Source organism: Oryzias melastigma, linkage group LG20 (assembly GCF_002922805.2).
Source record: "Oryzias melastigma strain HK-1 linkage group LG20, ASM292280v2, whole genome shotgun sequence".
NCBI classification, from domain to species: Eukaryota; Metazoa; Chordata; class Actinopteri; order Beloniformes; family Adrianichthyidae; genus Oryzias; species Oryzias melastigma.
The window spans coordinates 21,966,186-21,977,061 of record NC_050531.1 but is presented as its reverse complement, the minus strand read 5'-3'; positions in this window follow the sequence as shown (position 1 = coordinate 21,977,061).

Genomic DNA, 10,876 nt, shown 5'->3' with positions numbered 1-10,876 from the left:
CATTATTCCTGTGCATTATCTTTTTTTTAAATCTACACCCAACAGCCAATCAGAATCGAGTATTCACCCAGACCATGGTATAAACCTTTTTAAACATCATGTTTAAAAATCCAATTGTAGTTTTCATGTTAGCTGCTGCATATCTGCTAGCGACGATCACTGCTTCAGGGTACATGCGGAGCATTTTGAGAGGGAAGTCTCTTGAGTCTGACTGCAGCTCATCTCAGGGGTTTTATTATCAGCTCATAGGGACTGTACTGGCGGGTCTGCTTTGATACTTTTTATTATTTTCATTTTTTTAAAAACAGAGCATAAACACATGGATGCAAACCACTGTCTCGCTAAACAAAAAATAGAATGTGGGGCAACTAAACTTGATTTATATACTCAAATTTAGTTGAAAACAATTATGCCTCTCTTAGTTTGAAAGCAGTCCATTTTCTCCAGCATCTTGAAAATAAATGTCCTTGAAGTTGTAGAAAGAATGTGAGCTTTTCCATCTGGTGTATTTCGTCCATGATTTGAAGCCACTGGACATCTGTAGGGGGGTCGGGTTTAAGCCAGTTTGTTGTGATAGATTTTTTACAGGCAATCGTTAGCACTTTGAAAAGATATCGGTCCTCTTTCTTGATCACATCTTTGCGTAGCAGTCCCAGTAAAAAGGTCTGGGGATCTTTAGGTATTATGTAACCCAGTATACCTTCTATTGTTTTAATTACACTGTCCCAGAATGTCGTCAATGTTTTACAGAGCCAAAAAATGTGGGAGTGACTAGCATTTACAAGTCCAAACTGTCTCCAGCAATATTTGGAGTTTTCCTAACTGTTTGGTAACAATCCATGGTGTTATAAAGAATCTGAGTATTATTTTCCATAAAAATTCTTTCAATCTACTGGATCTGGTTGACATTTGTTGTGTTTTACACAAGTCATGCCAATCACTTTCCGATATTTTAATATTTAATTCTTTCTCCCATTTTGATTTGGCTGAAACAGAGTTATCATTTTGGCTCTGTAGCCCCTTATATAGTCTAGAAATGGTCTTGTTTGGTAGATGTCTATAGTGTAGCGTGTAAAGGGGTGAATATGAATTATTCAATCCCAAAGTTGGTTGAAAAATATGAATTTTATTAAACTGAAATTTAATAAAATTATCCTCGGGGCATCACCTTCTTAATGAAGGAAAATATTACTCATCAATGATTAGCTGCTAAATTTTAATCAATAAAGTAATCAATTAATCAGTCTCTCAATTTTAGCGTGAGTGTCTTTACCCTGTGAAGTGACTTTACCACAAAGAAGACAAATAATGATATCTGAACAACGACGTCCTTTTTAATATTTATTGAATAACATGAGGTTAAACAAGCAGAAATAATGGAAGTAAAAGCATGGAAAGCAATCAACATGTGTGGAACACAGAATACAACTTTAACTAATAACTAGAATAGATAAATGAGAAGAAAAGACACACAATATTGAGGTGAAAAATGCTAAATGTGTGGATGCATGAAGTGTGTTGTGCATAAAAAGGGTGATGTTACTGAGCTGAGAATAAGCTATTCTTAAAAAGGAGGAATTCAAAACGGGGTAAAGATGTTACTCTTGCAAAAATAGTTAATCTTTGTTCTAACCACCAGCAGTTGACTGTATGAGCGAAGTTCGACTTCTCACCAAGCGGTCTGTAGATCTGGGTCTGCTCTGCCAGGAAGGGTGGTTGATCCCGTTCCTGGCTTGATGCTTCAGGCGGGCCGTGGAGGCGAGATCTGCAGCCAGGCGTAGAAGGAAAGGGAACCTGCGGTTCTGCTGGTTCTGCTCTGTTCAGTCACTTAGCTTCTGGGGTGGTCGAACGATTTCTCTATTCCGTTTTGTGACCAAAAAGTATAAGTCGCAAAGCTGGCCGGACAATGAAACTTATCGAATGGTCTAGCATAAAAAATCAGTTTCAAAATAAAAGCATCAAAAATGGTAAAAAGTTGGAGTCAGTCTATGAAATAAACGGAAGACAAAAATGTTGAAAAGGAAGAAAGCGCACGAAAAAAACGTGATCTTAAGACTGGAAGTACTTGGATGTTTCTGTTCTGTTCCTGCTCTGGCTTCTAGCTTATCTGCCCTGTTAGCTTAGAGGCGTGTTGTTGAGCCTGCAGGAGAAGGCTTTAGGACAGGGGTCAGCAACACAAAGTGTTGAAAGAGCCACTTTGGACCAATACAATAAAAACCGAATGTGTCTGGAGCCGCATAAATTGAAACAGCTTATAAAAGTCGTACACTGGTAGTAACACATGGAGAATGTGTCGAATAAACGATTATTTCTCCTGCGTGTCCTCGTGTCATATAAGCTACATTTTTGGCCTCATGACAAGTTGGTGAGACATTGCAGCGTCAAACTATCTGACAAAAGCTGAATAGCCTCATAATGATCATTTGAGCTTTTATTTTGACATCCCTCAATGACACAACGAGAGGGGGTCCTGATCAGTCTCTCCCTCATTCTCACTCCAGGTGCAGGAAGAATTCAAATATAACAGGACAAAATCACAAATGTTCAACAAATGTTCAACAGTCAGACAACAAAACACGTTGACGAAAACCCAAACTTAAATCCAATTTCAGTCAGACAGGCAAAAGAATGGGTAACCCACAATTCCTTGCGCTGCCAGACCGACAGCAAGCCCAGCGTGTCTGAGACCATCACTACAATATGAATGAATTACAGTTTGTTTCATTGCTTTGATGAAATTAAAGAAATGCAATAAAGAAATACGATTTTTGATGTCATTTTTATTTAGAGGATTTGAAAAAAAAAAGACAAAAATGTAACGTGCACCTTTAAGGTGCTTCCACACTGGCCGCGTCAATCAACACTTTCAATGAAGAGTCAATATAAGCGCGTGCACACCTAAATTCCTGCCCTCCAAGTCTGGAGCGCGCGTGAGTCTTATAGTCAGACATTTAAAAGGACAGAGTTGTGAAAACAAAAGTCTTCAGAAAGATTTGGGGGATTTTCAACACTTTTACTTTAGGTTCTCCCTGTTGTAGATGCAGATGAGCGCTAATGAACAGTAAAAATACAATAGAAGGAGAATCTCCTCCCCGCCACGCACCGCACGCGGCCGGTGTGTGAGACCTGCACATCGCCGCGCTCAGCAGGTGGTATCCACACCGGAGCAGCGCGGTCACGCACGCAGTGGCGGGGAGGAGATTCTTCTTCTATTCTTCTTCTACTGTTCATTAGCGCTCATCTCATCTTGGTGTCATATTAACCTGAGCGGACACAAACCGTAATGATTCATTTCTCCTTCGTGATCACGTTTGGTACTTCTGTGCTTTGAAGCAGACTCCGCCCACAAGCAGCTCCCGCGCTGAATCTTCAATCCGGTTCAAGATTTCCACGCACAGTTACAGCTCTGAGCTGCCGCGACTGTGCGTGGAAATCTTGAACCGGATTGAAGATTCAGCGCGCTCAATGCGTGCCGATTTGTACGTGGAGCTCGTGACCCGACTTCAAAACCCGCGTAGCAACGTGCGCTCACGTGCGCTCCAGACGCACGGGCAGGAATTCTGCTGTGCGCTGACTCAGACGGCGTGGAAGCATCTACACTCATCTCACAACAACTGGAAAACGTAAAGGATGTTTGTGTCATGTTTGTCCTCCTACAGAAATCGTATTAAAACAAAAATATTGTGGCAGCCTGACTGTTAATTTAGAAATAGTTCCTTGTTAGTGGGTGGAGTTAGTGTCTGTTCTTGTGTTGCATTATGGGACTTGAGTGTTTTACCGGCACCATGAGTGAGAGTGGTGTGTGTATGAGTGAGGGTCCTCACAGTGTCTACTGTTCTGTGGTTCGGAACTGTTAATAAAATTGGTAGTCACAATGTTGACACCAACAGGTCTCCATGGCCTGCGTGTGCGCTTCTTACTCCAATCACGAGGGATCGTACAGTGTATGGGACACAAGTGATGTCTGGATTAAATCTGCCAGTACTCTGTGGCTCTGCTCCCACCCAAATCGCTACAATATATTTCTTTCCAACATTTTAAATTATTATCAAAACATTTTTGATAAAGCGCCACTGAGCCGCAAGGGAGTGCTTGAAGAGCCGCATGCGGCTCCGGAGCCGCAGGTTGCCGACCCCCGCTTTAGGAGGAAGGAAAAATGGAGGAAGAGAGGTTCTGTCCTGCGCGCCAGTGTTTTCAAACTGAGAGGCAGGGCCAGAATCGCCCAATCCGTGGGGATTTGAGGCGTTTTACGATTGGAGGTAATTTGCATGTCCCAATGAGCTCTGTCTATGCAAATATCAGGGGCGTCACTTTATTCTGGTCTCTGGATGTTCCCTTTAATGCTGAATTAACAATAAAAATGGGTTTCTATCAATCAAAGTTTATAAACCCTATATGTGTGTGTGGATCCTTTATGTGGCACATAAAATGCTTCCCAAAGTCCACATAAACACAGAAAAGGAATTCTCCAAGCTTTGAAGGTTACACAATGATTAATTAATGGATTTTAACCTCAAAGAAGTTGTGAATCTTCTTCTGTTAGGAATAAAGGTTTGATTACACACATGTAATAATAGGACATTTCTTGGTGCTGTGGAGAGATGTTTTACATGTTAGATCCAGTGAACAAAAGTCCTGTGATTTAAAACATAAGAAAGGTTCTGAAGGGCCACATGTTTCAAACAAACGACTCAGAGTGTCTGTCGGGATTGCTTGGACTCTCCAGGGGGTCAGCCTGCTGGAACCAAGACTCTTTTGAAATTGACGGCTAAAGTTAGCCAGACTATTCAAATGCAGAATAGTCAGGGTTCTGGCCCAGTTTAATGACTTACATCCGAGTGAAAGGTAGGGGTTTCAGCCCACTTTATGGCCCCCCTGCTGGGAGAGGGACTCTGTTATCTTGGAAAAGAGGCATTCCACATGAAAGTTGGCTGACCAAATGGTCAGCACAGGTTATCACAGTTGTTTCCAAGGGTGGAATGCTACTATAGGATTCTGTGAATATTGTTATCAGACCCTTACCTTTAAGTGTAATGCCTTGTTTAACATTTGAATTGTAAAAATGGTGAAGTTGCAGATATCTAAACAAATCCCTATTTTCAAGATTGAATTCAGATTTCAATTTTTCAAATGACTTTATTTCATCGCTTTCAAGAAACAGGCACAAAGCCGTCAAACCTTTATCTCTCCACTGTGCAAAGGCTGGGTCTGTTCTACCTGGTGGAAAATTTGCTGTGAAGGAAGGCGAGATTTAAAGTTTTAACATTATTTTCCAATTTAAACTCTTTAATAACTCCGTTCCAGATCTCCATTTTGTTCTCCACTATGGAACTATTCTTGTCAAGATAGTTTTTACTTATGTTACCCAAGTTCTTTTGAGGTTCACACTTTCCAAGATCCATTTCAATCTGTTTCCATTGGGCTTTGATTTCTGGAGCGCACCAGCAGGCTATGTATTTCAACCGAGCTGCATAATAATATTGCTTCAGGTTGGGAAGGGATAAACCTCCATGTTCTTTGTCAAGTTGAAGTGTTTAATATTTTATCCTAGGTTTTCTTCCTCCCCATATAAATCTTGATATTAGTTTGTCCCAGGTAATAAAGTATGTGTTGGGAACCACGTTAGGTAATGACATAAAGAGATATAGGAATCTTGATAGAACATTCATTGTTATGGTCTCTATTCTAGCACTGAGGTCTAAATTTAGTATTGTCTTGTATCTTCTGAATTGAGTCAAATAGTTTGTCATAGTTAAGTTTGATCAAATCGTTCAAATTTTCTGATATTATGACTCCTAGAAATTTGATTTTCTTTGCATTCCATTTAAATTTGTGATTCCGTCTGGTTAAATTACTTGGTGAATAATTTACTGTTAAAACTTGGGTTTTTGTCATATTTAAATGATATCCAGATAGCTGCCCATATTTTTCCAATGTAGCCATGAGTTTTGGAAGAGTTACATCTGGGTTTTGTAAGTAAGTAATGATATCATCTGCAAAAGGGATATTTTATTATTAGTGCTTCCTATTGTAATTCCTTCAAGCTCCTCATTTTGTCATTTTGCAAAAAGACAACATCCCTGGTGAGTACCTCTGAACAATTCTAAGTTATCAGTGAGGTGGCCATTAATTTTTACTCTGGCTGTTGTATTACTGTACAGTGCCTGTATACATGCAATATTTTTTTTTATGGAATCCAGACGTCCGAGTACTTTGTAGAGAAAAAGCCAGCTGACCCGATCAAAGGCCTTTTCTATGTCAAGGCTGATTAAAGCTAATTTAAGTTGTTGTCTTTTTGCCTGATCTACAATACGTAGTTTTCGTCTAATGCTATCACATGGTTGTCGTTCTATAATAAATCCTGTTTGGTCTTCGTGTATTAGATCTTGCAAATTCTGCTCCATTCTTTTGGAGGTTACTGAGGTAAATAACTTATAATCGACATTCAAAATTAAAATTTTCCGATAAGATTTACAGTATTCTTTGTTCTTCCCTTCTTTGGGAAGAAAAGATATTACAGCCTCTCGCCATAATGGTAACTCAGCTTTGTTAAGGCTCCAATTAAAGGAGTCCAGTAATATTGGGGCTAGTTCTTCCTTAAATATTTTATGCCATTCGTTTGTGAAGCCATCACTGCCAGGGCATTTGTTTGTTTTTAATTTTCCAATAGCTGTATTCAATTCTTCTCTTGTTATAGGTGTAATCAAACTGTCACTTTGATTTGTTTCCAGTGAAGGCAAGTCCAATGGAGAAAGATAATTTACAATATCATTTTCTGGTATCGCCGGTGGGCTTGAATACAGTGTTCTATAATAGTTTCTAAAAATGGTGTGAATTTTTTTTATTTTCGTAAGTTAAGCTGTTAGTAGAGGGATCTTTTATCTTGATGATTGAATGTTTCAGTTGTTGCCAGAAGTCTTGTTTTTTTAGGCATGGATTCATAAAAAGTTTGTTTTGAATATCTTAATTTTTTTTCGAGTTTGTCATCCATCAGATTTATTATTTCGTCCTTGGTCGCTTTGATGTCATGTGCTACTTTTTTGTCATTATTCTGTTGTTGTAGAATTTCAAGACATTTGAGTTTTTGTTCTAAATGGTCATATTTTGCTTTTTTGGTCCTTTTTATGTATGCTGTCCTAGAAATTAGTCTTCCTCTCATTACAGCCTTAACTGTGTCCCACACTAAAGTGGGATTAACCTGCCCATCATTGTTGATGGAGATGCATTCAGTAATTTCAGTTTTAATTTCCTGAATAGTCTTTTTGTTATTTAAAATGTCAATTTTGAATCTCCATAATGAAGACTTCAACTGTTTTGACAGTTGCATAGTCAAGTAAATTATATTATGGTCTGAGATGTCAGATGTTCCAATAGAGCACTCCTTTACTCTAGATCTGTCAATTGTATTCATCAGGAAAAAATCTGTCCAGGAATGGACATGGTGTGAGAGAGAATTCTGGGTAAAGTCTTTTTCAGCAGGATGCAGCGCCCTCCAGACCTCAAACATACCCATACCCACTCTAACACCAGCCACCTTCATGTCTTCATTCACTGCATCCATAAACCTCCTCTTTGGTCTTCCTCTAGACCTCTTTCCTGCAGCTCTAGACTCAGCATTCTTCTACCAATATATTCACTGTCTCTCCTCTGAACATGTCCAAACCATCTCAGTCTGGCCTCTCTGACTTTATCTCCAAAACCTCTAACATGTGCTGTCCCTCTGATGTATTCATTCCTGATCCTATCCATCCTGGTCACTCCCAAAGAGAACCTCAGCATCTTCATCTCTGCTACCTCCAGCTCTGCTTCCTGTCTTTTCTTCAGTCCCACTGTTTCTAGTCCAATATATAAATAATATATAAATAAAATTGAATTGAGTTGAATTGAATTGATGGGTCTATTTGGAACCCTCGCAGCTTTTCCTTTGCTCTCTGGATCAAGTTGGGGCTGCTGTTGGTTACAGCATTTCTAGAAGTCTTGCCTGGACTCTGGTCTTGTCTTCAGGTGGAGTAGGTTCCTCAACCTGGAATCCGCGACACTTCCGCTCGTTGTAAACATCCCTGGCAGAGCTGTATGTGTGAACACCAGTTCAATCAATCAATCAATCAATCAATCAATCAATCAATCAATTTATTATTTGTAAAGCACTTATAAAAGCTGACGCCGCCAAAGTGCTGAACAGAGAAGTAAAATCAATAAGCAACAACAAAGAGAAACAATGAAGTACAATAAAACAAACAATAAAAACTAGCTGACCCACTAAGTCTGCACACTGGAGTTGAAAGCCTGGTTAAAACGATACGTTTTTAAAAGTGACTTAAAATCACTGACAGAACTGGCCGACCTGACAGAACGGAGAGCGCATTCCAGAGCTTGGGACCAGCAACTGAAAGGGCTCTTACTCCTCTGGTCACAAGCCGAGTCCTGGGAACCATTAATAACATTTGATCTTCAGGTCTGAGGACTCGGCGCAGACGGTAAAAATGTAAAAGTTCAGAAAGATAATGAGGGGCCAGACCATGCAGACATTTAAAAATCAAAAGTAAAATCTTAAAAACAATCCTAAAAGACACAGGCAGCCAGTGAAGAGAGCGTAAAATTCGGGTGATGTGCTCACACCGTCTAGTCCCCGTTAACAGGCGGGCAGCTGAATTTTGGACCAGCTGGAGACGGCGGAGCAGAGACTGGTCAATGCCAGTGTACAAGGAGTTGCAGTAGTCATGCAGTAGTCCAGTCTGGAAAAGATTAAAGCATGGATCACTTGTTCCAATACATGAGGAGGAAGATAAGACTTAACTTTACTGATTAGCCTTAAGTGATAAAAGCTGGACCGGACTACTGCACTGACCTGCTTGTCAAATTTAAAATGCCTGTCAAGATTTACCCCAAGATTTCTGATAAAAGGAGCGTCTGAAGGGTTCAGGGGGCCATTAGCACTGCAGCAACCTGTCAGCTGGTCGGTTTTACCAAAGACAAAAACCTCTGTCTTGCTTTCATTAAGGCAGAGGAAGTTCAGTTCCATCCATGATTTTATGTCTGCTAAGCATCTTTGTAGATTGTCCAGACATCCAGCTTCACCAGATTTTAAGGGAAGGTAGATCTGGACGTCATCTGCTTAGCAGTGGAACGAGACATTATGTTTTCTGAAAATGGACCCCAGTGGCAACAGGTAAAGTAAGAATAAAAGAGGGCCTAAAACTGAGCCCTGGGGTACACCATGATCAAGTGGAGCCTCTGATGAATACAACTGTCCAAGTTGGACAGAAAAACTCCTACTGCATAAATAAGAGCTGAACCAGCTGAGCGCTGAACCCTTCAGACCAACAGACTGCTCCGATCTGGACAATAAAACACTGTGATCCACTGTGTCGAAAGCAGCAGTGAGATCTAAAAGAATTAAAACAGTGGAGGACCCAGAATCAGCAGCTAAAAGCAGGTCATTACACACCCTGAGGAGACCAGTTTCAGTGCTTTGACAGGACTTAAAACCAGACTGAAACTTCTCAACAATATCATGACTTTGTAGATGATCCTGCAGTTGGAGATAAACGACCTTCTCTAAAATTTTGGAAATAAAAGATAGCTTGGAGATTGGCCTAAAGTTTGAGAGAACATTAGGATCCAAGTTATTCTTTTTAAAAGGGGTTGCACAACAGCATGTTTGAAGGCAGCTGGTACAGAGCCCGAGACAAGAGAAGTGTTAATAAGACAAAGAATCCAGGGGCCTACAGTATCAAAGACCTCCTTCAGGAGTCAGGGGGGGATACAGTCACCCGGGAAGTGGGAGGGCCTCAGGTGCTGAATAATCTCAGAAAGCTGGGAGAGAGTGACAGTCTCACAGTGCTCTAAAACAGCAGGTGGTGAACTTAAAACAGAAGGGTCTGGGGTAAAAGCAGAGGGTAATATCCTGACAGCGCTGACTTTGTCAATAAAAAACTTTAAAAACTGGTCACAGAGTGAAACAGAAGGAGTCAGGCAAGATAAATCACATGGACTTAAAAGAGATTTTAAAGAGTTAAAAAGGATCTTAGGCTTGCTAATGTTCTCAGACATAATATTGGACATGAACTGAGTTTTTTAACTTTTCACAGCAGCCTGATACTCAGTCAAAGAGTTTTTAAAAATCTCTAAAGAAACGTGGAGCCTGTCTTTATTCCATTTCCGCTCCGCGCGCCGGCGAGTGAGACTTTCTATGTAGGGCATGTTTTGTTACGACTACCAAGAACCTGTGGTATGCACATATATGTATATTTATATAGAGAGAGATGTAACAGGGTGAACATGTTTTTTTTTTTTTTTTAAATTCAGAGGGCCCTTAAACACACCACCCCATTAGAGGGAATTGAGCGCAGGTGTGAAGCAAAGGTGTGCCTGATCAGAAACCCTTTTTAAAGAAACAATCAGACGGCAGAGAGAGAGAACGGGGCCAGATGGGGCCAGACGGGGCCAGACGGGGCCCAAAGCAGCGTGGTGGGGGAAGCCACCACCTGGGCCTGGAAAAACGTACGCAGGACAGCCAGCGCCGGGTTGGCAGCTGGGAGAGTCCACCGAGCAAAGCCAGCGCTGGAGCCTGGCCCTGAGAGCAGTGTGCTGAACTGTCCCCCTAGTCGAGCAGCTCAGGGGAGGGCGGTCCCAGAAGGGCAGCCGGGCCAGGAGCCAGACTGCTGTCGGAGGGGGGGAGTGACAAAAAAGCAGTCACGATACACCCCTCTCTGAGCTGTCACTACTTTTATTCTGTTTTATATAAACCCAGGAGATATATTCTCTTAGTTGTCTGAGCTGCTTTTTAATTGCATGCTTTTTATTTTATTTATTGTGTATTTTTATGGTTTTATGTAGCCTGACATTTTAGCTCAAAACTCTTGGTTTTTTTTTT